This window comes from Toxotes jaculatrix, chromosome 11 (genome assembly GCF_017976425.1).
Source record: "Toxotes jaculatrix isolate fToxJac2 chromosome 11, fToxJac2.pri, whole genome shotgun sequence".
In the NCBI taxonomy this organism is placed as follows: domain Eukaryota; kingdom Metazoa; phylum Chordata; class Actinopteri; family Toxotidae; genus Toxotes; species Toxotes jaculatrix.
In genome coordinates, this window is record NC_054404.1 from 26,775,029 (window position 1) to 26,799,139 (window position 24,111).

Here is a 24,111-nt window from a genome sequence, read left to right on the forward strand (position 1 = left end):
GTTGCTTTTACAGCTCTGGGGAAGAAGCTGTCCCTGAGTCTGTTGTTGATTGTTTTAATGTTCCTGTACCACGTTCCTGATGGAAGTGGTACAAACATTGCGTTGCCCGGGTGGGCGGGATCTGTTGCAATGTGTCTGACCCTTTTCTGCACTCGAGCAGCGTAAACTGAGTCCAGATCTGCTAGCCGACGGCCGACAATCCCCTGTGCTGTGCAGCTACCATAGCACACTGTCACACTGAGGCACAGGACGCTTTTGACTGTGGCCCTGTAAAAGGTTTGATTGTGGCCCTGTAACATAGGTGTTAGGATGCTGCAGTTGAGTCAGGGCTGTGTCAAGTGCTAACCAGACTGCATCCTCCATCCTCCTTCAGGCATACAGGGATTGTGGACAGCTTGAAAATGTCCAGAAAAACTCCTGCCAGTTGCTCAGCGCATGACTTCAGGGTAGTGCTGCACGATTAATCTAATCACAATCGCGATGTCACGCTGTGCGATTACGTAACCGTTTAAAGGACGATTGCGATTTAATGTGGAGGAATTGACGGCACATCCACACGCTGTGGGCAGCCGCAGGTATGGTCACGTGACTATCTGGCTTTCAGCAAACAGCAGTGACCGACATGGACGCTGAGGAGGAACATGAGGGACAAGCAGAGACGACCCCGAACAGCAAGACGTGCTGTGTAAAACCTGCAAAGCTAAAGTCACTACGTCCCGAGGTAATACGACCAATCGCTATCAACATTTGAGACAACACAGAGAAAAATTCGACGAGTGCATGCAAATAAAAGCCCAACCAAGTAACGTGAAAGATAAAACTGAAAACTGCCTGAAAGAACCACAAAGAACAATCACGGATACATTTTGAAAATATCTTTATTTTCAAACTTTTATTTATTTTTTTATATTACGTTATTTGGAACAAACAGTGTAATCTTCAGGTTTTGTATTTTTTTTGTGTCATGTGTATGTTTTGAGTTGAGAAATACACAAACTATCATTATTCTGTGTTGTCCCTGATATTCAAGCAAGTGGACTCATGACACCATTCATTTATAATATCGTATTCGCAATCGCAATATTGTCCACAATCACAATCGCACGTTTTCATCAAATCGTGCAGCACTAGTTTCTTATTGCCCTGTATGTCTGCCAGCCTGAAGTTTCATTAGAAGAATTTGCTTTATGCCAAAGGTGCTGTTTATGGCCAATAAGCTCAGACAGATCAGAACTGCGACTTCCACATCAGGGATAAGACCAATCCTGTGCCATTCAACTTGTGTCAGGTCATATAAAAAAGTCTTTTCATTAAAGTTTTTCTGGAGGCGTTTGAAAACAATCAAGGGAGGACTTCTTGAGATGGTGCCCTTGCGCACACAAGCTACATTATAATGGTCACTGAAGCTTTGACAAAAAACTCCACATGTATACCTATCTGGCCTGTTGGTGAGTGTAACATCAATTAATGTGCCACATTCCATAGTCTTAGTATTGTATCTGGTAGGGGCCTGCACAATCTGGGACAGGTTTAGTGCATCCAGCTGTAACTGCACAGAAGATGGAGGGTCAAGCACATCCCAATTCAAGTCCCCTAGCAGGAGAAATTCAGAGGAGGTGTGAGGGGCAATTAGCTCACTTGGAGCAGGCAGAGCACAGGCAGGGGCAGAGGGCGGCCTGTAACAACCAGCAACAGTGAGAGATTTTTACAACAATCATCTCCAACTGTTTGGCCACAGATTTAGAGGAAATCACAGCACCCTGCAAGTTATCCCCACAATAGACAGCGACCCCCACACCCTTGGAACTTCTGTCCTGACCAAAAATATTGTAGCCAGGGATGGAAACAGCAGAGTTGGGGCTGGATTTCTTAAACCAAGACTCAGAGATGACTAAAATGTCAGGATTTGCAGTCAGTGCAGCAACTTTTGGGAGGAGGCTGCGTATGTGTGCGACCCATATGGCAGCCGAGCTCTGTGGGATCCCAAGGATCGCTCTCCATCCCATTACGTGTCTCGGAGCCTCTCAGGTTCTCCCACCCCAAGTCCTCCTCACAACAAGCACAGGGTGGGCCCCCATCCCCACAGGCCACACAGGAAGCTCTACTCCCCTCAGCATCTCCCTCGCTTCCACCACTGCACAGGTAGACCACAGACTAGAGAGCAGGCACAGCGTCTACAAAGTGGAACAGTGTACAACTCTGTTAAATATTCATCTGCAAACTTACAAATAATACAAATGTAGTGAGCTCATTTGCTAAAGTGCTACTGGACTGTTCTGTGGTGCTGCAGGTTCTTAATACACAATTATCTTTTCACCAATAAATGACTCAGATCAGGGGAAATGTCTGTATGATAGTTTACTCACTTCTAACCTCATCCATCCATTCACTATCCTAAGAACACGGCCATCGCTTGGAGGGCCGCCACTCCGGCTCACACAGTCCCTCTCACTCACACCCAACCTCCTCCTCCTCCAGAGAGCACCGGATTGAGAGGAAGGACAAGGAATCATCAGGTTAGTCAGTGTGTAGCTTTCTTCTTTACAGACTGATGTATGTTCAGAGTCTGACTCTGGAAAGCTCTTTTAAAGTCACCTGCTAACGGGGAAGAGAGTTTGTCTGTGCTCAGCTAAAATCACACTTTACCTGTTGTTTACCTGAGATTTCTGACATCACTTCTAGTTTTGGAGCCTTACACAAGAGTGATGTGGAGCTTTCTTTGCTTTCCCTCCTCCCTTTGCTTCGTGCTGTGTCCACAGGCGGTTCCTCTGGCATCGGTGGGAAGCGTCCACACCATGACTCCACTGACACCAGCCAACATCCACCCTCCTCTAAGGCGGCTCACAGCTCCAAACGTGGACAGTCCAACATCACAACTGTCAAGAGCGGGATGAAGACTGGAACTAAGATGGCTGAGACAGCAAGTAACAAGGCGGCTGACACAGTGGCTGTTTTTCTCTTTAGTTGTGTAAAGCTTGTCACAGAATTCCACTGTTTTGGACCAAGCTCAGCCACAGCTAACTATGTCTACACACTTCTTTCAGCCTAAAACTAACCAAAGACTAATGCTGTTGCTTTGTAGTCTGCCAGGCCTCCTCCAGCCAAGAAGAAGAAGAAAACAGCCACTCCAGCTTCTCTGGGCTTCGTCTGTTGCAGATGGTCTGCTTTATCTGACAGGCATTCCAAACCACGCCTCGGAGCAGGAAGTTACGCACTTGGTCGGGTCCTTTGGCAAGATCAACAACGTGATTCTCATGCCGTGCTCAGAAGAAGACAGTGAGAAGAGCCAAGGACAGAAGGTACGTCTAAGAGTATCTACATGTTCATGTGTTTTACAAGAAATTTCACTTTGAGATTTGATGTTCCAGAGCAGTTTCAAACAGATGATAGGAAAAAAAACCGAAGAAAGTGTAGTCAGTGTTGCAGTTTGCTCAAGTTGTGAATATTACAGGCAAAAAGAAAGAACATGTTTCTTGAAAAGAGGATGCTTATTTCCTGTTTTGTTATATTAAAATGTGCAGAATTAACATTTTCTCTAAGTGTGTTTTACAAGAAAGAATAGCATTGGCCTGTTCATCTGTCATTCTTCAGTCAACAAAACAGTGGCTGTGGATATTTTAGCCTGTGCAGGTTTCCTGCTTCTACTTTGCACAACGTCGTCATGGTTTCTTTCTGTCCCACGTCATCACTTTGTCTCCCTCCCTTGCTGCAGGCATCTGTATGCATGGTGAAGGCTGAAGACGCTCAGGCACTGGCTAACTCCACAAATCTCTCCATCAGAGACCAGAAAATCACTGCTTCAACAGCCAAGGTACCATGTGGAAAACACACACGTGGCACTGAAGGCATGTTCACTTTAAACCCTTTCAATCATAGAAAACATAAAGCTTCCACAAAAATGCTGAGTGGAGTTTTTCTGTCTAAATGCAATTGTTGATTCAGAAACCATCTCATACACAAAATTAGTTTCAATTCCTTTTTTAATTATTATTTTTTAATGTTTGAAGTCTCATTTCTGTTTGATTTCCTTTAGAAACCTGAAGGAGTGCAGTCTCCTGATGCCAACAACAGGTCTGCCACAGTTATCATCACTGTTCTTCCCCTTTAACCCCATATGTTGTTCACTCAACCAGGGAAGACTCAGGTAGGACAACAAAAAACCGCCACTGCTAGTCTGCAGGCAATCAGTGCTAATATATCCACATCTATCACTGTCAATAAATACTCAGTATATCTAGTTAAATTCACAGTATGTTAACTATACTTGATCACATGGAATAAACTGTAGCTTAGTCACATGTAGTCTGGTTTGTGATGTCTTGCTTTTGCTGGCTTGTAGTTGTGATGTGTATGAAAACATACTGAGTGTAGCATCTTCCCCTCCTACTCCCCACTGCAGGAGCTGAGGCTGAACACAAGACGTCTGATGAAGTACAGTTTCCTTCACTTCCATCTCTGTGGATTCTACCATTAGATATTTCTATGCACTTCATCTTATTTATTGCTTGATGTAACAAGGACAGTGCACGTTAATAAACTTTGCTGTAAATACACCAGGGACAAGTGTAGATGATCCAAATGTACATTTACACTAAGCTCTTTAAAGTAATAAACCTAAATCAGACTGAAGGGTCTTACTGTCAAACTGCAGCAGTAAGTGTTCAGTTGTCCCTGTCCTACATTTTAGATGTAGATAAACAGGGAAAGTCCTGTAAAACGTGACGTCTGCTTTAACTTTAAAATTGTTTTTTGTTGTAAAGTACATTAAAGTAAGGAAACAGTATTTTTCATGGGTATAGTAATATTGCAGAAACCCTCATTTACTGATGATAATGAATATGTATTCTGTATATCTTCTGCTTTAGTCTTCTGTGAACCTTGATCCAGTAATTATCCGCTGGCTAATCAGTGACTGCATGTCCTTTTGTGTCCTCCAGGAGAGTACTGTTCCAGTGGGCTGGAGCAGGCTCTTGGTGATCAGTAATGTCCCCAACATGCCCTCTGGCTCCTCTGAGCTCCAAAAACTGGTGCCACGCTTTGGTACCGTCATCAAGACCCTCATGCTCAACAACATGGTGAGTGCTGTTTGTCTGTGCAGCTGCAGACATGCTAATCCATGAGATCCTCAGCCACCCCTGTCCTGAATATCCATGTCCTCACACACAGCTCTGTCCTGGGCTGAAAATCCAAATCACATTTTCTCCAAATCACATCTTGCTCTTTATCTGTAAAGACATGTAACATGCTGTTGATGTGATGTTGTGCCTCTTCCTGCTTAGGTCATTTGTGAGATGGCGACTGCAGCCATGGCATTCTCTGTTTACAAACGCTTCCAGATGTTTCCGTGCATCATCCAGAACAACCCCCTGTTCTTCTCCCACAAGCCGGACCCCAAGGCCAACACACAGACAAAAGTCATCACTACGTACCTTGAGTCATCTGAGGTTGGTAATTGATTGGCAGTGCTTGCTCATTATTCAGTTAGACATACAGTCAAGCCCGAAATTATTCATACCCCTGGCAAATTTTGACTTAGTTACTTTTAAATGTAAATGAAAGGTGAGAAATATTTTTTTCCACAATGATGCCTCTTGTACATTGTCTGATTATCTTCTGGGAGACACCTGTGTCATTTCCAATCAAGAAAACACTTGCTGCTTGAATAAAAGTAACTTTAAGTCAAAATTTGCCAGGGGTATGAATAATTTCGGGCTTGACTGTATTTGTTATCTACTACTGGCATGATGTCCTGCAGCGTCAGCTCCATGTGCACGTGTTTGATGTCACACTGCTCAATAGCTCCTTGTGTCTGGTCATAGGATGCACCTGCTAACGACAAAAGCAGCCAAACAGCAGCAGCTGCAGAGGAAGAGGAGGCTGTCCATATAGAGAAGTCTGAACCTCCTTTGGAGGAGGTGGAAAAAGATGCTTCTGGGACAGAACAGAAGATGAAGAGCACAGAGAAGACGGCTGGTGAAGTCCAAGCTTTGGGAGAAAACGCCAGCAAAGACAGCATCAGAAGCCATGAGCCTAGCGCTGCTGTTTCTCACTCTTCAGCTGCACAAGACGCCAAAGCAGAAGCAGTCATGGATACAGACATGAGACGGTGAAGGTTTGTCCGGATCCAGGTGGTCTTGCCGGTCGGAGGGATGCAAGCTCCTGGACGGACGCACAGCGTAACAGCTCACAGGCTGAGACCAGAATGGTGAGGAGGGGCTGCTGGGTCAAAACCTGGACACTTAAATGTCTCCGTTGTGTCCTAACCCACAACCCCGTTTCTTTGTCCTGTCATGAATTCAAGTGGAGGACGAGGACCACTTCCCATTAAACATGAGTGACTTTGTGACATTAGATGAAGTAGGAGATGTTAGCGACCTTCTGTGTTCTCCTGCTGTTGTTCCCATGGAAACCACAGACAGGGAGGAGGAGGATTCTCTCACATCTGTCCCTCAGGACACCACAGGGGTACATTTTAGCTTGTGTATATCCCATCAAGCTTTTCTCTACATGTTTGATGGGGGGTGTCCCAGACTTAAATGTCCTTTTCTGGGTTTCTGCTTCTAGGACACACCCATGGAGGTTGCCATAGAGCAGTATCGGATGCCGCAGCGACTCTGCTCAAGTCTGATCAACAAGTATCGGAGTCCGAACCCGTGAGAGCACCAACAGCTGACTCCTCAGACAGGTCGTCAGGTTTAACACCCGGTCCGGTCCTCACCGCTGCAGCATCCACCTTACCAGCTCCACAGGCTGAGTCCTCTCTCAGCCAAACACCTGAGACGGGTACAGCCTCGCACTGATTTCACTTCTAGCATCAACACAAGGAAACACAGTCTTTCCTAGATATTTTTCTTTATTTTTTTTTGGTTTCAAATTATAAATTTGGCCTGAAATCTGTCTTTATGTTTAGAAATCACACCACTGCCCATCCTGGACTCCACCCCAGAGGTCCAACACCTGTCCGTGCCTGCCCCTGCAGCACCAGGTAACCCACCTGAAGCTGCCCCTGCAGACTCCTCCTCAAACAGCCCAGCCATAGGAGCAGTGACCGCAGAGAGTGAGGACGATAAGAAAGAGGAGAGTCCTCTCAGTCACAGCCAGGCCAAGGAGGAGGAGACCATGCTGGTGTTGGACAAAACAGAAGGACAGGAGAAGATGCAGCACCAGGAGGAGAAAGACACAGGAGCTCCTACAGAGACAGGTACGCTTTGATTTTCTTTGAAGTAGAACTGTGAGTAGCAGCAGTTCCTCAGTGGGTAGAGAATCAGGCTTGTCCAAATTGACCTCTTCTTCAAGTGTTTGAGATGATGGGACTTTGTCCTTGGGGCAGGTACTTGCCATAAGTCATTGGAGGTGTTTAATAACAGCACCCAGATGAAGACACATGGAGTCCATTTGGAAAATGCTTAATTATTAGCTTATCTGCTTTGTTGAGCAAAGCCAGGACCAGGTCTTTTTACCCCTGTGTATGTCCTAGATTGGACTTTAAAGCAGTCCCTGTCTCTTCTAGGAAAGCAACAGACGTCCAAAGACCAAACAAACGGAGAAGAGGAGAGTATGAAGAAGACATTACAGATGAAAACACCCATGAGCACGGACTACTCCCTCCCCCCTTTTGACCCCAGCAATCCAGTTGGTATGACACTATTTATTCACTGTGACTGTTCATCATTGATTTCTCTACATGTGCATTTCCACAGTCACTCTCGTGTGTGTGTGTGGGTGTGTGTCCTCAGGTATGGAGTTCTTAGTCCCAAAGACCGCTTTCTTCTGTACAGTATGTAATCCATTCTTCAGCGGAACCAAAGAAGCTGAGATCAACCACTGCAAAACCATCAAACACTACGAGAACCTAAAGGTAGGCAGCTCATGGTTATTTGTTGCAGTTTCTCCCTCTTTTATTCTGCTCCATTTTCACACTTACTGTGATACAGGTGATAAAACGTCCACGTGTGTTCACAAAGAGTGTTTTTCCTTTTTTCTTCCTCTTGTAGAAATACCTGCAGACTGAGAAGACGGTGAATGTGACTGACAAACCAGACCCCAGCTGAATGTGGCTGTGAAGCTTTTGACTCAGTTTTGCCATTCCCCTCCTTTTGTATCGTCTCTTTATTTCTCACTCAAGGTCCAGATTCTCATACTGGTATAGATTAGTCTCATGTCTCCATTTAAATAAATACGACATCAATAAAATGTATTTACTAAATTGTGGCTTGTTGCTCATTCACAATCTCAGTGTCTGATAATATTTGATAGAAGTCTGTTATCAATGATTTATAGCATCATAAAACCACACACTGTCATCACAATAACCTTAAAGCAAAGATGAAAATCTCACTGCATCAACTTGTATCTTTACACCTGCACTTATTTTCATTGACATGTACAGTAAATTGCTAATACACTATTTTAGACTGTCTGCTACTCACACTATTTGATATTCTATATGTTGCCTGTCATTTACATAGTGCTTATATCCAAAGGGCTTTATATTTGGCTCTTGTTTACCCATTCAAATACACACTCACACACACATACTGATGGCAGTGCTTGCCGCTTCTGCATGTGGACAGGAGGAGCTGAGGATCAAACTGCCAGCCCAGTTCCAGCAGCTCCTCCCGCAGTGAGAGCCACTGGCCACACGCCTTAGACAACCTTGGCATGACTACAACCAGTGACATCCACGCCTCAGTGACTGTGGGGTAAACACTCAAACCAGGGATCCTTTGTGTGGCACTTGTCAAGTCCCAGCTTATTAGCAGGACATTTCAGCACAAGATGGCAGTACACTCTGTTCTAAGCTCAGAGCATCAACCTGTTTCTGACACAGTCTTACAAATCCTTTCATACCTCACAAGGCTTCATATCATCACTTAGATTAGCTTTTCTGTGAGTCAAAGATCTTTTCTTACAGATATAGTAGATAGATAGACAGATATCTTCTGGGGACAGTGGCATCTAGACGGGCCAGTCTTCATAGCTATCCAACAACAACAAGGTATGACATGGCCCAGGGCTGGTTAGTCCAGCTTCAAGTGCTAGTTGGGACAGAAGACTTGCACACCAGGGACAGCACAGTGGACCATTACCTTCATCAAGGTGGGAGAGAAGATTCAGCTTCAACCAAAGGTTCAAACAGAGCTCCTCTCTGCAGTACAGCAATTGTACTAACAACTCAGATATTATCATGAAATATTTGCAGAAAAATCTTTTTTGGGATTTCACAAGGTGTGGCTGCATCAGACAGACACAAACAAAAATCATTTCTTTATTGTTATCAAGACAAAAAAAGCAAAAGTAAATTCTTCATGGTGTCAACATGTCAGTTTTCAACATAGTCGGTATCAAAGTTAACAAATAGCAAAGAATGTCTTCAAAACTGAACAAAATATGAAGAAACCATCACATAACAAAATTCACATTTAGCGATACTGCCATTAGGAAGCAGTAGCACTTTAATCCTGGCTGGCATGTTCTCCACGAGCCTTTCACACTGCTGAGGGGTAATCTCCTCCCATTCTTCTTCAATTACTGTTTTTAATTCTTCCAAATTCTTTGCTTAAAACAGACCTTTTGATAATCCAGCAAAGATTTTCAATGGGGCTCATGTCCAGGGATTGAGCTGGTCTCTCTAATTCCTGGATATTGTGCTCCTGCAGCCAAGTTCTACTTGACCTGGATGCGTGGCAAGGGACATTATCTTGCCCAAACATCCGCTTTCCACCTCCACTGTGCATCTTCAAACAGCCACAGCACTTTTCTGTAGAGAAGCCTACATGTCAGCTCAAGTTATTTCTGGCTTTTTTCTTTGCATCCCCAACAATTTTCCTGCCACTTGTGGCTGAAGTTTTTCTTGCTCTACCTGAGCGTAGCTTGGTATCAACAGAGGCCCATATTTTCCACTTCTTCATCAGAGTTTGAACACTACTGATTGGCATTGTCAAATGTTTGGATATGTTTTTCTATCCTTTTCCTGCTTTCTAAAGTTCAAATACCTTCTCTTGTAGGTCTTTTCATAGTTCATTTGCTTTCCCAATGGCTCAGAATCCAGCAAAGTCAGTGCAGCACTAGATGAAATGTGCAGGCGTCTGTCAGGAGCCCATAGACTCACTGACTCTTTATACACACACACTAATTACAGCCAAACAAGTGACAGGTGTGGACAGTGACCCTTAAAAGCCATTTAAAGCTGTTTGTGTCAACTTGTGTGCATAGTATCAGGCCAAAACTTCAAGGGTATGTATACTTTTGATCAGGGCCATTTGGGTGTTTCAACTTGTCTTTATGATTTAAAAAGAGCAAATATAATTATGTGATAATAAATAACTTTGCCTGACCACTAACTCTGAATGAAAGAAAAACTTTTGCATGATCAAACATATTTTCTGAAAAATGGACAATATTTCACAAATTTTGCCAGGGTATGTAAACTTATGAGCACAACTGTATGTGTGTGTGTGCATGTGTGTGTGTTGATGTGATTTTTTTTAAACCAGGCTACAAAAAACTACACATATATTTTGTTGAGCTTATGTTTTTTGTTCTTTCCTTCTTTGCTTCTTTTTTCCGTCTTTCTGAAAACTTTCCGGCAAAGTTTCCTTGAAGGCACAATGGTACTCTGTGCTGGGCTGAATTCCACACTGATTGTTACTAATACTGTCATCTAATACTGTCTGTATACAGTATAAAGAGCTTTATTTCCAACATGGTACACCTCAGTCATACTACAGTAACAGCTATCTGTAATTGTACAACCAGCTGTGCTGAGCAAACCACATGCACAAAACCACTTGCACACATACTCTGTTCTGGACTTAATAACTGGTGCTTTATGTGCAGCCTTCTTCTTCTTCTTTTTTCATACTGTTTACTGTTTATAGTATTTATTATTATTGTGTAAATCCTGAGTGGTTTTTTTTTCTGCTGCTGTAACAGTGCAATTTCCCCATTGTGGGACTATTAAAGGTTTTATCTATCTATCTATCTATCTATCTAATGTATCCACACTTTGTAATTTGAGCCATCTGGATTCTTCCAATTGTGACTTTTGGAGCTGCATTTACCACTTTGCCTCATTCATGGCCTGTAACCTGTGCCTACTTGTAATTTGGATATTTCCTCAATGGCAAGTTGCTGATGTGGATTCAAGAAGATATTTTCTTTCAATAAAGTTGGTGCCGTTGTCGGATAGCAGATGAGCTACTTGGCCTCTTATAAATCTCCGTATAGCATTAATACATGCATCAGTATCCAGTGAGTTCGCAACCTCCAGGTGAACTGCTCTGCTTGCCAAACAGGTAAAAATCACTCCATATCATTTACACAAGCTTCTTCCCCTCTTCACCTCAATCGGCCCAAAATAATCAACACCAACACTCGTAAAAGGAGGGAGATCAGGCAAAATCCTTTCCAGTGGCAGGCCTGCCATCTTTTGTTCACCTGCTCTTGCAGTGTGAAGTCTGCATGTCCAGCAGTCGTTAATGACCTTCCTTACTGCTGAGGGAGCCTTTGTGATCCAGTACTTCCTCCGAAGCTTGGATAGCGTATGGTTTCTACCACTATGACCCAGCTGTTGGTGGATATGCCTAAGGATAAGTGTTGAAATATGCTGGTCCTTCATAAGAATGAGTGGATGTTTTACTTCTTCTGGCAAAGCTGCCTTACAAAGTCTTCCTCCCACTCTAAGCAGGCCATCCTCCAGGCGTGGGTCTAGTTTGTAGATTGAACTATCCTTCCTAACAGCAGATTTCCCAGATGAGAGTGCAACAATTTCTGTTTTGAACCGCTGCTGCTGGGCGAAGCGAATGATTGCAACTTCTGCTTGCATGAGGTCATCAGATGAAATACTCTGGCCTGCAAACGTGCTTCTCAGCTTTCTCATTTCAGCCTGTATCTGCGTGGGTTGTTTATTTCCATCAAAAGTCTGCAGCTGTTTTCTCCTTTGACTTAACTTCAAGAGAGCGTCCTTTATCTTAAGGCACCAGGCAACTGAGACTTTGAGCCTCCTCCAGTCTGAGAAATATGTAATTAGCTGATCAGTTGCATTAGATGGGCCTGTTACAATTACAGCGTTCACAGTGATGTCTTTCTTAACTTCCGGATCATCCACTGGAATGCTTGTCTCCGTAACACTTTCTGGCCAGTACCTTTCTGATTTCCAAAGAAAGCTAGGGCCTTCAATCCACCTGCTGCCAGTCAGTAAGTCATCAACTTTCCTGCCTCTGGATGCATCGTCTGCTGGGTTATCCTTTGTATTTACATATCTCCATTGTGACACCTTTGTAGCATCTCTGATGGTTGTCACTCTGTTTGCCACGAAAGTATGAAAGCGTCTGTCCTCGTTCCCTATGTACTTTAACACCGAGGTGCTATCTGTCCAGAAAAATGAGTCTTTCAACTGCAACTGCAGCTCTGCTCTTAACATTTTGTCCACCTGAACAGCAAGAACAGCAGCAGTAAGCTCTAGACGTGGAATGGTGACTGGCTTTAGTGGTGTAACTCTTGCTTTTCCAAGCAGGAATGCTACATGGATGTCATGTCTGTTATTCTCCAACCTTACATAACTAACAGTGCCATATCCTCCTTCACTTGCGTCCGAAAAGTGATGCAGCTGGACCAGTGAGGGCTGTCCAAACTCCTTTGGTTTAATACACCGCTTGATCTTCAACTCTGACAGCCTGCTTAGTTCCTCAAGCCACTTCATCCACTGTTGCAGTATGTCACAAGGTAAGCTGTCATCCCATCCAGACTTTCTTCTGCAAAGCTCCTGCAGCAAGACTTTACCAGACAAAGTGACTGGTGCTATAAATCCTAAAGGATCGTACACTGAACTAAGCATAGACAGCATGCCACGTCTAGTATAAGGACCTTGTTTCCCCAGCATTCTGAACTGAAATGCATCACTCTCGATGCACCACTGAAGACCAAGGGCTTTCTCCAAAGGAAGGTGATCTCTATCCAAATCCAGTTCATTTAAGTCCTTGGCTCTGTGTTCCTCTGGAACTGATCTGAGCACCCTCCGACTGTTGCTGACCCACTTAGTCAGATTAAATCCTCCTCTTTGACAGATAGCTGTAAGATCTTTAATCAACTGAACTGCTTCTTCCTCTGAGGAAGTGCTCTTCAGACAGTCGTCAACGTAGAAGTTTTGCTTCACCGTCTGAACGACGTCACCAGAGAACAATGACTGACTGTCCTCTGCTGTCTTCCTGAGTGCATAGCAAGCACAGCTCGGTGATGAAACCGCCCCAAACAGATGTACAGTCATCCAGTACTCTGCAACTTCTTGACTCAGGTCACCCTCTGGCCACCATAAGAAACGAAGGAAGGTTTTGTCCATTTCTGCAACCCGGACCTGATAGAACATCTGCTGTATGTCTCCCATCAAAGCTACAGGCTCCTGTCTGAACCTTGTAAGCACCCCAAGCAGACTGCTCGTCAAGTTGGGACCCTGCAAGAGTTCGTGGTTCAATGATCTTCCCTTAAATGTTGCCCCGCAGTCAAACACTACTCGCAAAGTATTCTTCCTAGGATGATAGACTCCGTGATGGGGGATATACCAAACTTTTCCTTCTTCTCCGTCAAACAGGTGCTGAGGTATTTTCTCTGCATAACCTTTACTAATGATGTCAGTGAAGAAGCTCGTGTACTCCTGATGAAACCGCTCATCTCTCTCAAACCTTCTCTTAAGGCCCAAAATCCTTTGCTTGGCCACGGACAGATTATTAGGAAGAGTAAGATGCTCTTTCCTAAAAGGCATTTTCAGGCTGTAATGCCCATCGACCAGCCTTACAGAATGGCTGACGATTTCCATAAACTTCATGTCTTCTCTTGACATTTGTCCCTCCTCCATTTTCCTGTCGTTGAAGTCATGATTATACTGAGCAGCCAGCATTTCCTCCAATTTATGCACGCCGATTCTGTTGGCCATGATGGAGGGAAGCTCTGCATCCCTGGTGCCACCGTTTCCATTCAGTGGACCATTTACCGACCATCCAAGAACAGTTCTAACAGCATATGGGCCATTCCCGCAGCTGTTAATGACCTCCCATGGCTCCAATAGCCTGGGAGCATTGGCTCCAATCAACAGATCAACGCTTGCCTGAATACTTGGAATATGTACGTTTGCCAAGTATGGCCATCTATCCAGCTCTTCCTGTGTCACTATGTCTTCAGCAGTCACTGGCATCTTCTCCTGTGTGAGAACATCAGGAAGCATATAGAAATCACTGCCGTCGAGACCAGCAACCTCCAAACCAGTTAAGGAGTAAACAACTTTCACTGACTCCTGCCCCATTGTGCGTAGCAGGAAGCTAGTTCTTTTACCCGTAGCATTCAGCTTCTTCATGAGACGTTCAGAACAGAAAGTACCAGAACTGCCTGGATCCAAGAATGCATATGTTGTTTCAATATGATTTCCCTTTGAAACTTTCACCTTTACAGGAAGAATGGATAAAGCACACTGGTCCCTACCGACCCCTGTTTGTCCACAAGTTGTAACTGTGGGCTGTTCATTAGATGTTACTTTTCCTTGCTCCAAAGCCGCATGCCTTTTTATATGAAGCAAAGTAGGGTGAGTTTGTCCACAGACTTTGCATGTCAGACGCCTCTTACAGTCACGGCTCACGTGACCCACACATAAACATGCAAAACAAACTCCCTTTTCCCGCAGAAACTGAATTTTCTGCTTATGCTTCTTTGCATTGAGCTCCTTACACTCATCCAATGTGTGCCTCTGAGCACAACAGAGACATCCAGCGTCTCTACTGTCCTTTGGATCATCTCTTCTTTCAGCCCCATTTATAGATGTTACTGTGGTGGCGACAATGCTTTCCTTTATTCTATCTCTGGGCTTAGATTTGAACTTGGTGAGAGCCCTTGGTCCAATAGCACCTAAACCAGGGTCCTGAATGTTGCCAAACAGAGGGTCAGAAAGAATTCTGGCATGGCGTTCAATGAATAATACTAAGTCCTTGATGTGAGCTCTGTCATCTGTTCTTTCCATTATTTCATGAGCTTTAGTTCTCCATTGGTCTCTCATCTTGAATGGTAATTTAGAAATGATAGTCCTCATGTTCACTGGCATGTCCAACTCTTGCAAATACTGGAGCTCCTCCATTGCATTACAGCATCCCCGCAAAAATAGAGAATAAGCCTGGAGTGCCTTTGCCTCCTCAGATTTAATTGACTCCCAGGCCAATGGCTTCTCCATATAAGCAGTGGCGATTTTGTGCTGGTTGCCGAAATGCTCCTGCAAGAGACCTTTTGCCACTGCATAGCCACTCACAGGTTCCATATGCTGGCAGCTACGTACCAGCTCTTGTGGCTGGCCCTTAGTAAATTGCTCCAGATAAAAAAGACAATCTGCTTTGCTTGCCTTTCCTTCCACGCCATGCTCAAATGCCTTAACAAATGCTTGGTATTTAAAAGGATCTCCTTCAAAGATAGGAATGTCTCTTGGTGGCAAAGACAGAGAATGCTGCTGCTGCACCAGTGCTGCTGTTATTTCATTTTGCCTGTGCATGACATTGAGAATGTCTCCATGAGTATTTTGGCTGATTGACCATTGAATGTCAATATATTGCTTTGATTCGTCATCTGGCTGAGCGGCCGTGAGTTGACATTGCATGTGCTGTGGTTCTGCTGATATGCTTGGGAGGTGAGAAGGGCTTTTAGCAGCTTGCCAATCTTGCACATCTTGCTTTGGCACATCCACAGATGTTAGTCTGTCAGGTGGCATTTGTGATTCAGCTAAATAGCTTGGTTGTGGAGGCCTCCATACAGACTTGAACTCTTTTGCTGTGGGGTTTAAGGCAATGTCGTGTTCCTTTTCCCTTTTTTTCCTTTCATAGTATGAATTCATGCCATTTGAGCCTTCACAAGAGCTGTTAGTCTCACAAGTCTGTAATACTGCCAACTTAGCATTAAATGCAGCAAGCTCTGTTTCCAAATCAAGCTCCTCTCTTTTCCTCCTCAGTTGTTGTTCCTGGTCCTCCAAAGCATGTTTTGCCTTTAATGCTGCCTGCCGTGCAAGAAGTGCTGCTCTACCAGCTTCAGCTTTTATACGTGCAGAGGATGTTGTACTTAACTTTCCACTGTGGTAGCTCTTTTGACTTGAACGTTTGCTACCAACATTAGAAATACTGTCGTCAGGATGAATATTATCCTCCACATTACCATTATGATTTCCATGAGCAGTGAAACCATCATGGTACAAAACCCACTTTTTTGCATCAGCAATACACTCGTTATTATTTAACATTTTTGCTTTAAACCACGTTTCATGCTTCACCTTTTCATCACATGGCAGTAAAACCAACAAGGAATCATGCCAGAATGTTGCTTCTTTACAAACCCTTATCAACTCATCTAGTGCATTTTGTACCTCTGTTTTGTCACCATTCACCATTAAACCTTGCATTGTTTTTCTTATAACACTTGCTTTGTTTAGCCTAGATTTTCTTTCCTTTTGTAAACTCTCTAATTTACCAGCAAATGCCTTTGCAGTAAGTTTAACCACCCGTGTTCCAGTCTGTCTTTCACCACCGCCAGTCACGCTGCTGGCCCTTGTAGCAACAAACGCAACATTAGCGTCGCCCGTTCCCATGGCAACGTCCGAAGCTGCGTTGTGCGACATGGTAAACGAAAAAGAGTCACAAAATCAGTCCAGCGTTTCTTGCACAATATAGTCGAGTCAGCGCGAAGTCAACGCAAAGTCAACAGTCATTCACTTCCCCAACCAATGCATTGGATTTGTGCGTGCACGCAAGTAAATGGCCATAAACAGTGTAGCGCTACACATACCTCCCATAAACGTTGCGTTGGGCACCGTGTGATAATGCGAAGCTCCAAAGCTGTTTCCTTAAGCCGCAGCGCAGCTCCAGAATCTGGTCCTTGGATGAGCCCCGACGCGACAGAAGATCCTGGCAGCTCTCCTTCTCCTTCCACAACCTGTAGACACCTCCAGCGTAGCAGAAGTCCTGGCAACCTCCCGATCCTCCATCAGCCCGCACGCGTCCTTCGTCCTTTCACAATGTCCGAAACTGCAGCTACCGCCGGCTCTCCATGTCCATATCGCCTCCGTCACATAGCAAATGTGCCGGAGTGTTCTCCATCCAGTTCGAAATGGCACGGTTCTTGACTAATGTTGGAGCTCGGTCTGATACCGAGACGCCGAGGTGTAAAGACTCCCGGGAGTGGCTTGGATGACACGCTACTGTTCCCATTACCGTCTGCTTTACTTCGTATGAATGAAGAGTCTATTGATCGTCTTACTGTGCCACATTGTCAATTTATTTTCCAGTTTGATCACATTTACTGGCATCTTCATTACACAAAGAAATTCAAACCAGCCGCCATAGCGGTCAAGAACCTTATGCCCTTCCGGGGTCAAACACACCCAGTGAGGTGAGCTAACAGCCCTAAATACCTGTTGCTGTGGCAGCACACCAGCGACACCTACTGGCATACAAAAGCCACCACACCAAGTGCCCACCAAAGTAATTTATGACCATGAACAATTTTGCAATCTCTCTCTGTGTTTCTCTCTCTCGCTCCCTGAGAGAGAAAGAGAGAGCAAAAACTCTCAGTTTCTCTCTCAGGGAGAGAGAGAGAAGGACAGAGTCTGGTGGCCCGGGTCACATCTGTATTCAGTTCTCCTGGATATTAACCTCACAGACGCTCAACATGAACCGTTATCAGTAAGGATCCGCAGCATGAGCGGATCGAAAGCGACTGAATGCCCCCAGCAAAGACGTTGGTAGCCTGAGACACCGGCGACGCACCGCCACCAGAGCTGTCCCTACCTCCTCAGAAACGTTGAGTCAGTGACAGAAGGCTCCTCATTTATATCATCTGGCTGCCGCCGTAGTGACGCCAGAGCCGTTGCCTGGGGATCAAAGGCAGGTGAGATGGTGACGTCATGAGCCACACCTCCTCTGAGCTGCTGCTCACTGGATGCTTTTGACTACATTCACAGTTAAACTACAAACTGTTGCGAGTGAAAATCCCAGCAAGTGTAGGGGTGTTCTGATACATAAGTCAGATTGTTGAAAAATTCAAAAGCATTCCAAAGGCAGTGTAAAGAATAAAAATGATCAAGTGCAGCTCTACACTTTGATTTGAACATTTGTCATGTATGACTTCATTTAATACTGTAGGTTCATACACGATCATCCACAGCTCAAGCTCTCATTCATGCACCTGTCCTGACAAGATGCTACATGTGAATCATTGTGATCCATCATGTCTCAGCTAAAATGTTTTTCCTTGAGTCTTATTCAAAATGTGACTCTGAAAACTCAACCATCTGTGCCAACAGAATGAAGATAAGTTATGAAAAAAAAACATCAACAAACTCAGAGCAAGAACTTCATAAATACCTTTATTGCACATTAAAAACTGTATTCATTTCAACAATTGTATCAACTGTCAATATCAGCAGAAAAGTGCATAAAAGAATGGAATGAAGTGATGAATTTGAATGTTTTATTTTTCCCAACTAGTTATTGCAAATGAAGGCATATTTAATGTGCCTTATTCATTTGTGGTCACAGTTATATTGAATTTCAAATAAACCTACTGTAACCCCCTACAGTAATGGCACTGAGTTCATTTTCTATGAACTACTCATCAGGTTTTTCCAGATTTACCATAAAGCTCATAATGAATCTAACAGGATGCTTTGGTGAATTAATGTTTTCAGTGTCATTAAAATTGGTACAAGTACAAAGGACACATGAGGAAAGCAGACATTCCAACATAGACAGCAACATTCAATCAACATTTCTATTATTTATGTAGCTGATTAAAGCTAATACAGAAATGGGCTTGTAATTAATTACAAATTGTGGGAAAAACCTCTATCAGTGTGTTCTTGGATGGTTACAATAGAGTGCAAACCAGATAAGGTATGAAAAAGAAACAGCAACAAACTCAGAGCAAGAGCTTCATAAATACCTTTATTGCAAGAATTGTATTAACCATCAATATCACCAGAAAGGTATCAAAGAATGGAATAAACTGATGAATGGTCACAAGTGTAAAAAATACACACACATATATACAGTGGCATATATAGTAGGATTTTATTTCAGCTTCATTTAACCAGGTAAGTCCAATTCTCATTTGCAGTGACAACCTGGCCACAGACACAATCCAGTAGATAAGACAACGGATCACAGTACAAATTCAATACATATCAATGAAAATGACAGTGTAATATGTGCATATATATACAGTGAGGTTCATGGTTAATGACTAAAAACAAGTACAAGGATCGTGGATTATGGTTTGTAATGTATTCTTAAAAGAAGAGAATGGTATTAAAGAGCTGAGTTTTACAGTCTGTTGTAAGAGATTTCAGTCGTTTGTGGCAGAAAATTGAAAAGAGAAGCAACCAAAGAAGGTGCAGACTTTTGGAATGACGAGGTTAATGAAGTTGCTGGAGCAAAGACTGAGACTAGAGTTCTGAATATTGAGCAAAGAGCGTAGGTATGAACACTGTAAAATGGAATTGCTAATATAGCTTAAAATAAGAAGTGATCTTAACTGATGTGTGCTTACTTTGCTGGCTCTGCTATGTTAAACTTAGTTAATAAAACTTTTTAGTGAAGAAAGTAATTAAAGTCATCAGCCTTAGAAAGTATGAGCGATGAAGAGCCGTCCTCACAACCTGACACCTATGCCCGACACTAGGTGGCAGCACTTGGCTGTGTGACACGCGCATTTCCCCGTGAAGACGTGCTCGGTAATGGCCGCAAGCACGTTGAAAGCGGGAAGAAAGCTTCTGGCTCTGTCATGTTAAGGTAAGTTGCTGAAAAATGGAAGATTTTATCCGGTTTTTATTTAGTAAGGTCTCTAGGTCTTACGCCGTATGCCTCATCTGTCGGCGAAAGGTTTCAGGTTAACCGTATATCTTCAGATTGCCAATTCAAATACTCCTTAGCAAGCTGAAATGACACTGCCTTTTTATTTATTTATTTATTTAGTAGGGAGTCTGTCCCAACAGACACCACAGAGGTTAGCATGTGTAGATAGCGCGTTAGCGCTTTCTCTAAATGTCCCACTTAACATTAAAGATTTACTGCAGCATCGATGGCTGTAGCACTTGATTTAGCAACTGTTAAGTAGCACAATACGTGTGCTGAAATTCTTTGAGTTATCCTAAAAGTTAGAATGAAGGAGTAGTTTTACAAGGCCTATGTGAAGGGCAAACGTCGCTAGCGCTAGCTTACACACATTGATGTAATGAGCACTTGTAAGCTAGCGCTAACGATGTTAGCCCTTCAAAGTCAGCTTTATTGTCAAAACCATGTGTACAGGTCATACACAGGTTTTGAAATTGCAGTGCTCCCTAGGCCCACAGTGTTACACTAGATACATTAAGTTATAAGTAGCTATACAAAAATAAAAACATATTCAAGATTCAAGAGTCTTTATTGTCATTATGCGAACATAACGAAATTTTGCAGACTCCCGGCTTTAAGGCACACATAAATAAATAACACAAATCCTTAAAAAACAACACTTATGAAAATATAAACACAAAGTAAAGTAAGTAAAGTAAGTAAATTATAAAGTGCAGCTTAGTGCAAGTCCAGTGTATGGAATGCTGTGAGTGTTTGATTGTGTTCTGTGTGGTTGTCAGCATCAGCAGGGGTGGGGGTGCGGTTGGGGGCATGTTTGAGGGTCCTGTATGGGAATGGGATTTGAGTGTTTTCACTGCGGTGGGGCTGTTGCTTTTACAGCTCTGGGGAAGAAGCTGTCCCTGAGTCTGTTGTTGATTGTTTTAATGTTCCTGTACCACGTTCCTGATGGAAGCGGTACAAACAGTGCGTTGCCCGGGTGGGCGGGATCTGTTGCAATGTGTCTGAACCTTTTCTGCACTCGAGCAGCGTAAACTGAGTCCAGATCTGCTAGCCGACGGCCGACAATCCCCTGTGCTGTGCAGCTACCATAGCACACTGTCACACTGAGGCACAGGACGCTTTTGATTGTGGCCCTGTAACATAGGTGTTAGGATGCTGCAGGTGAGTCAGGGCTGTGTCAAGTGCTAACCAGACTGCATCCTCCGTAGAACGCTTTTCCCTGTAGGCAAACTGGAGTCTGTCCAGGCCAGCAGGGATGGCGTCCTTGATGTACTTTAGGAGGATCCTCTCCAAGCACTTCATGATGACTGGAGTCAGAGCTACAGGTCGGTAATCATTGAGGCAGGTGATGGTTGCTTTCTTGGGCACAGGCACAATGATGGAGGACGTCAGGCATACAGGGATTGTGGAAAGCTGCGTGGACAGCTTGAAAATGTCGTGTGCTGCACAATTAATCTAATCACAATCGCGATGTCACGCTGTGCGATTACGTAACCGCTTAAAAGACGATTGCGATTTAATGTAAACCAATGTGGAGTAATTGACGGCACATCCACACGCTGTGGGCAGCCGCAGGTATGGTCACGTGACTATCTGGCTTTCAGCAAACAGCAGTGACCGACATGGACGCTGAGGAGGAACATGAGGGACAAGCAGAGTTGGTGGCAAAAAAAAATGCTACTTCTGTTGTATGGCGAGACCTTGGATTCAGGTATGACAACCCTGAATAGCAAGACATGCTGTGTAAAACCTGCAAAGCTAAAGTCGCTACGTCTCGAGGTAATACGACCAGTCTCTATCAACATTTGAGACAACACAGAGAAAAATTCGACGAGTGCATGCAAATAAAAGCCCAACCAAGTAACGTGAAAGATAAAACTGAAAACTGCCTGAAAGAACCACAAAGAACAATCACGGATACATTTTGAAAATATCTTTATTTTCAAACTTTTATTTATTTTTTCATATTACGTTATTTGGAACAAACAGTGTAATCTTCAGGTTTTGTATTTTTTTTTGTGTCATGTTTATGTTTTGAGTTGAGAAATACACAAACTATCATTATTCTGTGTTGTCCCTGATATTCAAGCAAGTGGACTCATGACACCATTCATTTATAATATCGTATTCGCAATCGCAATATTGTCCACAATCACAATCGCACGTTTTCATCAAATCGTGCAGCACTAATTTCTTAATGCCCTGTATGTCTGCCAGCCTGATGTTTCATTAGAAGAATTTGCTTTATGCCAAAGGTGCTGTTTATGGCCAATAAGCTCAGACAGATCAGAACTGAACCAGGGACTGAGACGCTTTTTTATCCTCATTCTTTTGAGAGGAGCATGGTTGTTCAAGATGGCACCCAACAAAGTTATAAAGTATGTCCAGGCGACTTCCACATCAGGGAGAAGACCAATTCTGTGCCATTCAACTTGTGTCAGGTCATATAAAAAAGTCTTTTCATTAAAGTTTTTCTGGAGGCGTTTGAAAACAATCAAGGGAGGACTTCTTGAGATGGTGCCCTTGCACACACAAGCTCCATTATAATGGTCACTGAAGCTTTGACAAAAAACTCCACATGTATACCTATCTGGCCTGTTGGTGAGTGTAACATCAATTAATGTGCCACATTCCATAGTCTTAGTATTGTATCTGGTAGGGGCCTGCACAATCTGGGACAGGTTTAGTGCATCCAGCTGTAACTGCACAGAAGATGGAGGGTCAAGCACATCCCAATTCAAGTCCCCTAGCAGGAGAAATTCAGAGGAGGTGTGAGGGGCAATCAGCTCACTTGGAGCAGGCAGAGCACAGGCAGGGGCAGAGGGCGGCCTGTAACAACCAGCAACAGTGAGAGATTTTTACAACAATCATCTCCAACTGTTTGGCCACAGATTTAGAGGAAATCACAGCACCCTGCAAGTTATCCCCACAATAGACAGCGACCCCCACACCCTTTGAACTTCTGTCCTGACCAAAAATATTGTAGCCAGGGATGGAAACAGCAGAGTTGGGGCTGGATTTCTTAAGCCAAGACTCAGAGATGACTAAAATGTCAGGATTTGCAGTCAGTGCAGCAACTTTTGGGAGGAGGCTGCGTATGTGTGCGACCCATATGGCAGCCGAGCTCTGTGGGATCCCAAGGATCGCTCTCCATCCCATTACGTGTCTCGGAGCCTCTCAGGTTCTCCCACCCCAAGTCCTCCTCACAACAAGCACAGGGTGGGCCCCCATCCCCACAGGCCACACAGGAAGCTCTACTCCCCTCAGCATCTCCCTCGCTTCCACCACTGCACAGGTAGACCACAGACTAGAGAGCAGGCACAGCGTCTACAAAGTGGAACAGTGTACAACTCTGTTAAATATTCATCTGCAAACTTACAAATAATACAAATGTAGTGAGCTCATTTGCTAAAGTGCTACTGGACTGTTCTGTGGTGCTGCAGGTTCTTAATACACAATTATCTTTTCACCAATAAATGACTCAGATCAGGGGAAATGTCTGTATGATAGTTTACTCACTTCTAACCTCATCCATCCATTCACTATCCTAAGAACACGGCCATCGCTTGGAGGGCCGCCACTCCGGCTCACACAGTCCCTCTCACTCACACCCAACCTCCTCCTCCTCCAGAGAGCACCGGCCTGAGAGGAAGGACAAGGAATCATCAGGTTAGTCAGTGTGTAGCTTTCTTCTTTACAGACTGATGTATGTTCAGAGTCTGACTCTGGAAAGCTCTTTTAAAGTCACCTGCTAACGGGGAAGAGAGTTTGTCTGTGCTCAGCTAAAATCACACTTTACCTGTTGTTTACCTGAGATTTCTGACATCACTTCTAGTTTTGGAGCCTTACACAAGAGTGATGTGGAGCTTTCTTTGCTTTCCCTCCTCCCTTTGCTTCGTGCTGTGTCCACAGGGGGTTCCTCTGGCATCGGTGGGAAGCGTCCACACCATGACTCCACTGACACCAGCCAACATCCACCCTCCTCTAAGGCGGCTCACAGCTCCAAACGTGGACAGTCCAACATCACAACTGTCAAGAGCGGGATGAAGACTGGAACTAAGATGGCTGAGACAGCAAGTAACAAGGCGGCTGACACAGTGGCTGTTTTTCTCTTTAGTTGTGTAAAGCTTGTCACAGAATTCCACTGTTTTGGACCAAGCTCAGCCACAGCTAACTATGTCTACACACTTCTTTCAGCCTAAAACTAACCAAAGACTAATGCTGTTGCTTTGTAGTCTGCCAG

General features: G+C 44.0%; 1 long non-coding RNA gene across 1 annotated transcript; it reads left to right on the top strand.

The window, feature by feature from the left end:
• Window positions 1-23,134: 23,134 nt before the first annotated feature.
• On the top strand, window positions 23,135-23,826 carry LOC121189189. The gene is made up of 3 exons (XR_005894844.1): window positions 23,135-23,163; window positions 23,421-23,537; window positions 23,781-23,826. It is a non-coding gene; the product is annotated as an uncharacterized LOC121189189 (long non-coding RNA).
• The last annotated feature ends 285 nt before the right edge of the window (window positions 23,827-24,111 follow it).